We start from the raw sequence: 6,413 nt of genomic DNA, 5'->3' as shown, positions 1-6,413 counted from the left end.
GAGAAATGCAAATCAAAACCACTATGAGGTACCATTTCACACCAGTCAGAATGGCTGCGATCCAAAAGTCTACAAATAATAAATGCTGGAGAGGGTGTGGAGAAAAGGGAACCCTCTTACACTGTTGGTGGGAATGCAAACTAGTACAGCCACTATGGAGAACAGTGTGGAGATTCCTTAAAAACTGGAAATAGAACTGCCTTATGATCCAGCAACCCCACTGCTGGGCATACACACTGAGGAAACCAGAAGGAAAGAGACACGTGTACCCCAATGTTCATCGCAGCACTGTTTATAATAGCCAAGACGTGGAAGCAACCTAGATGTCCATCAGCAGATGAATGGATAAGAAAGCTGTGGTACATATACACAATGGAGTATTACTCAGCCACTAAAAAGAATACATTTGAATCAGTTCTAATGAGGAGGATGAAACTGGAGCCTATTATACAGAGTGAAGTAAGCCAGAAGGAAAACATAAATACAGTATACTAACGCATATATGGAATTTAGAAAGATGGTAACAATAACCCGGTGTACGAGACAGCAAAGAGACACTGATGTATAGAACAGTCTTATGGACTCTGTGGGAGAGGGAGAGGGTGGGAAGATGTGGGAGAATGGCAATGAAACATGTAAAATATCATGTAGGAAACGAGTTGCCAGTCCAGGTTCGATGCATGATGCTGGATGCTTGGGGCTGGTGCACTGGGACGGCCCAGAGGGATGGTATGGGGAGGGAGGAGGAGGAGGGTTCGGGATGGGGAACACATGTATACCTGTGGCGGGTTCATTTTGATATTTGGCAAAACTAATACAATTATGTAAAGTTTAAAAATAAAATAAAATTGGAAGAATAAAAAAAAAAAAAGTATTGGTTGTCCCATCCCCTCCCCCATCCCCACTGGCCAGATCAGTCCCTGCTGCAAGGGCACTTCTGTTGCCCCTGAAATCTGGAAATAAATATCGAAAGAAATGGCATCAAGTCTTCAAGTTGAGTGATGGCACAAAGTGGGCCCCAGAAACCTGTGATGCAGAGCGTTACCAGGTCTGGACAGCCTCGAGGTGGCGTGGAGAATGTGGGGGCTTGTTGCTGTGGTCACCTGTCCCTGGGCGCGGGGGCCGCGCCGAGTCCCACCAGACGGCTGGCTGCGCGGAGGCCGCCTGCAACCTGTCCAGGAAGTTATCCAGGGCTGGGATGCCTTCCTTCAGGCGTTTGTGCTTGCGCGTCTCCACCACCACTTGACTGGGGCAGCTGGTGTTGTTGAAGGGGTCCCCCAGAACACACACTGGGGGAAGGCCTGGCCGCCCATGTTGGACCTCCGGTCAGTAGTGAAGCCAAAGGACTCATTAACAGGCAGGTAGGCCTTCACGACAAACATGGGGGTGCCAGCCAGCTGGGTCTCCTCGAAGACGTGGCCCAGCTTCCTGTTCAGGACACCATCAGATCAGATCAGATCAGTCGCTCAGTCGTGTCCAACTCTTGCGACCCCATGAATCGCAGCACGCCAGGCCTCCCTGTTCATCACCAACTCCCGGAGTTCACTCAGACTAACGTCCATTGAGTCAGTGATGCCATCCAGCCATCTCATCCTCTGTCGTCCCCTTCTCCTCTTGCCCCCAATCCCTCCCAGCATCAGAGTTTTTTCCAATGAGTCAACTCTTCGCATGAGGTGGCCAAAGTATTGGAGTTTCAGCTTTAGCATCATTCCTTCCAAAGAAATCCCAGGGCTGGTCTCCTTCAGAATGGACTGATTGGATCTCCTTGCAGTCCAAGGGACTCTCAAGAGTCTTCTCCAACACCAAAGTTCAAAAGCATCAATTCTTACACTTGTTCTGGACACTGGATCTCCACAAGGTAGATGGGCTCCACGAGCCGGGGCTGGGCGGTCAGCACACGGGCGTACAGGCAGTGCCGGGCCATGGGGATGCTCTGGTCACCCCCACAGTGGGTGACATTGGTATGCAGTGTCACATCATGAACGTCAAAGCACACGCCCCACATGTACTTCTCACACAGCGCCCCCTCCTTGGTGGCCCACCGGAAGCCAGCCACCACACTATCCTTGATTTCATTGAGGTATTGCATGCCCCTGGTGATGTCCGTGAGGATGCTGGTGCCCATGCCATCAGGGCCAAAGCACCAGGTCTTGCGGGTTTGGCCACATCCCACTTATAATTCTCGGCCAGGTAGCGGGCCCCCTGCTTGAGCTACTGGTGGGCAGACCTTGTTGATGTCCTCAGCTAGGCCATCAGGGAAGGGCTGTGCCTTCATATAAAGCCTATTGTGCTTGTTGGGGAACTTGGACAGGCAGAGCACGTTTGACTCCTTGCTGACAGTCTCCTAGTACGAGACAACTGGGTCAGATTTCTCTTGATGGGGATGCAGGCATGATCCTCCTCCCCGTCCTTGAGGCAGATTTCCAAGTGCAATTCCCCAGCCCCCAATGATGATGTGCTCCCTGGACTCCTCAATGATACACTGCATCATGGGGTCCGACTTGGCCAGCTGCTTCAGGCCCTCCACCAGCTTGGGCAGGTCTGCTGGGTTCTTTGCCTCCACAATGACCCTGACAACAGGGCTCACACTGAACTTCATCACCCGTGTGTTGTGGCTATGCTCAAAGGTGGTGATGGTGTCGGTCTTCACCAGGAACTGGTCCACGCCCACCAGGCCCATGATGTTGCCACAAGGCACATCCTCAACGGGCTCCACATAACAGCCCATCATCAGGATTGTCCTCTGGATTGGCTTCAGGTACAGGTCCTCCTTCTCCATGGAGTTGGGTCCCATGATGCAGACCGTCAGGCCAGTGTACACCACCCCTGAGAAGACCTGGCCAAAGGCATAGAACTGACCTTTGTCAGAGGTTGACACCATTTTGGAAGGTATATCATGAGAGGGCCTTTGGGATCACAGCTTTTAGTGCCCATGGCTGCCTCCTCACCTGGGGGCCCCTCATACAGGAGCTCACAGTGGTACTTCTGGGCCATCACAGGGGAGGGCAGATGGATGGTGATCATTTGCAGCAGGGTGTCCCCAGCAGACAGCCAGCGGCGCATCGCAACCTTCAGAAGTGATTTGCCGTCCTTATCCTTATCTTCACTGTCCCACTTGATGTCCAGTTTTTCAATTAGTTTTGCCGTCTCCTCTTTCTTGAAGTTCATGATTGCATCAGACACCTTGAAGATGGGGTCCAGGATGAGCTGGTAGAATGTTAGCAGCAGCTTCTTGTCATTGGGTTGTTGGCTGACTTGCTGAACTTGCTGGTGGGTGGATCAAAGTACCGGTCTCCCCACAGCTTTTTCATTATGTCCTCCACTTTCTTGGCCCACTCAGCAGGCCCCAGCTGGCCTTCGCCCTTGGCAACAAACTTGGCCACATACAACTCTGCAAACTACTTCAGGGTAAAGGCCCAACTGTGGAGACCAGACCCGAAGCCAACAGTACTGAGGACAGGGTTGATTATGACACTGCCCATGGGGCCACTCTCGCCCTTGCCATAGGTGGAGACAATGACGTTGATGTTCTCCGCAATGTGCTGGAAGGGCTCGTACTGCTCCTTGGGCTCCTGCTGCAGTTCAGCAGGGCCCGGTCCATCTTGTTCATCATCAGCACCGGCTTGACGCCCTTGGTGACAGCCTGGCACAGCACCATCTGTGTTTGCACACACATGCCCGACATGCAGTCCACCATCACCAAGGTGCTGTCGGTGACATGGAGCGCAGCTGTCACCTCTGAGGAGAAGTCTACATGCCCAGGGGAGTTGATGAGGTTAATGAGGAAGCCAGAGCCATCCCTGCTCTGCTTGATGAAATTCAAGTTGTTCTCTGAAGGCTTGTAGAAAAGGAAGATGGCCATTGACTTGATGCTGATGCAACGCTCCTGCTCATCCTTCTGGGTGTTAGTGAAACAGGTCTCCCCAGGCCGGGCAGAGGCGATGACACCCGCCTTGCACATCAGGAAGTCCGTCAGAGTGGACTTGGCATGGTTCACGTGGGTGATGAAGGCCATGTTCCTGATGTTGGCCTTCTTGTCCATGATGGGCCGGATCTGGTTTACTGTGAAGTTCACCATGTTGGTGGATGGTGGTGGTTTCTCCCAGGCAGATCCAAGTTAGCTAGTTCATGCCGAGGAAGGTGACGATGATGTTAGAAGAGAACCAGGTCTTCTATTATATGTTATCTATATGTATACTCTGTGTATCTATTAAGTATCTGACAATTATTGTTAAACTTCACATACATCTAATGCAATTGAAAATGTGTAACAAACCACCCAAATCATCTAATCTTAACAAATCTGGTAGCTTTTAATTTACGTATTTTTATTTTTTGCATTTTACCCTGAGAGTTTTATTTTAAATTGGAGTATAATTGACTTTCAATGTTGTGTTAGTTCTTGGTGTGCAGCAAAGTGGTTCAGTTATACATACATATGTTCTTTTTCAGATTCTTTTTCCTTACAAGTTATTACAAATATTAATATAGTTCCCTGTTCTAAATAGTTCCTTGTTGGTTATCTGTTTTACACATAGTAGTATGTATATGTTAATCCCACTGATACTATTTTTTTATTTAAATATTTATTTAAAGAAAAACAATAATAATCAGAAATGAAAAAAATGTGAGAAAGTGAGAATTCTTTTGTAAAACTTGAAAGGGAAAATTGATTTTTACAAAGATAGTGAAATGAGTATCATAATGCTTTAATATATACAAACTCTTTAACCTAAATTTCAAAGTTCTGATAATATAGCTAAAAAATACAAAATAAATATACAGAGAAAAAAATTTTTTGATAGAAAAAGAGACTGAGGCTTAAAGAGACTAAGTAATTTCTCATATCATGATAGCTAGTAAGTGACAGTGCTGGGGGAAGCTGCTTGTGTGGGTCTAATGAGAGTTCTGACCTCCGCATACAAATTTAGAAGTCATTAGCATATAACACGTAAGAAAAACATATTTGTCCTCCACAAGGAATTGATGAAAGCTTTATGTCCATGAAAAAGGGTTATATTCACTGTCCCAAGAGAACTCACAGGATGGTATATATAGTAAATCAGGCTTAGAAACCTGATTTCTCTGCACATCAAGAGTGAATCCATCTTTCAGAAATGGCTCACATTAACCTAGTTTATGAATCTGATTTTTAAAAGTAGAATGTCAATTGCAACGAGAAATCACTCTCCCAGAGATGGGAATACATAAAATTAATGCCACTAATTTTTTCTTATCCTAGACAAAGAGTGAAATGTATGGAAATATTTGATGACTTTAAGCAGAGGGAACATCAAACATTCATCTTATATTTGGGATGGCCTTTCTGGGGACAAGAATCTGTGACTCCTAGTGCCTTTCATTCCCTCACTCATTTCATCAGCCCGACTATACCCTGATGTCTCATTCTGATCGGAAAGCTGTATCTGTTTGGCCTCCAAAAGCATTTGTAAACCTGGTCCAATGGCCTTTTGCCTGGGTGCTCAGTCTCTCAGTTGTGTCCAACTCTTTTCAACCCTAATGGCCTTACTCAAGTACCAAATACTTAGATGAGTAAAAAACTCCCCTAAGTAACGTTTCAGTGAAAGTGAAAGTGTAGTTGCTCAGTCGTGTCTGACTCTTTGCCACCCCATGGACTGTAGCCCTCCAGGCTCCTCTGTCCATGGAATTCTCCAGGTGAGAATACTGGAGTGGGTTGCCATTCCCTTCTGCAGGGGATCTTCCCAACCGAGGGATCAAACCTGGGTCTCCTGTACTGAAGGCAGATTCTTTATCTTCTGAGCCACCAGGGAAGCTATAATATTTCAACAGAGAATATCAATTTTTGTCTCCAAGATTTTCATTTTTTGAGCCTCTAAGACTGACTAATCCTCCTTCTGATGGACTTAGCCAATTCAATCAAATTATCATCAAGTTCTGTCCCCAGGATTCAACCTGTATTTTTAAGTCTCTCCTGTAACTTCCTTTTGCAGTATATTAAGCCCCCAACTCATTAATTACCTGCCATCTGACCTACCAAAGACATGATCCCGTCTCTGCTTGAGTTCCTTAGTCTGTAGAATGGGAAAAATAGTATCAGAGTCATAGGGTGACCGCGCAGTGCCTTGTTCATGTGAAACTACCTGTGTGTTATCACCGCATGGTTGTCATCATTGTTAACATGTTGAATCGTTAACATTAATTCTCAGGGCACAAACTTACACCTAAGTTCTTAGGTGAATCCTTGCTGTAAAACCCAATGGTTGTAATGTCAGTCATATGTAGTTCTGATGCTAAGAAAAAAATGGCACAGTGGGCTCTGTAACTTGAGCTTCAAAACTGAACAGAAAAGCAGTAATCAGAAAGATTTTTAAAATTAGGAAACATGGTGTTTTGGTGTTTTCATTTTTCTTTTAGCAGTAGATCCCATTAGT

General features: G+C 46.5%; 1 pseudogene; it reads right to left on the bottom strand.

Moving 5' to 3' along the window:
- Positions 1–881: 881 nt before the first annotated feature.
- LOC133260457 (elongation factor 2-like) lies at positions 882–4,416 on the bottom strand (annotated as a pseudogene).
- Between the last annotated feature and the right edge of the window lie 1,997 nt (positions 4,417–6,413).

The sequence above is a fragment of the Bos javanicus genome, chromosome 14 (genome assembly GCF_032452875.1).
Source record: "Bos javanicus breed banteng chromosome 14, ARS-OSU_banteng_1.0, whole genome shotgun sequence".
Classification (NCBI taxonomy): domain Eukaryota; kingdom Metazoa; phylum Chordata; class Mammalia; order Artiodactyla; family Bovidae; genus Bos; species Bos javanicus.
The sequence above is the reverse complement of the archived record's forward strand: the minus strand, read 5'-3'. Positions and strand labels throughout refer to the sequence as shown.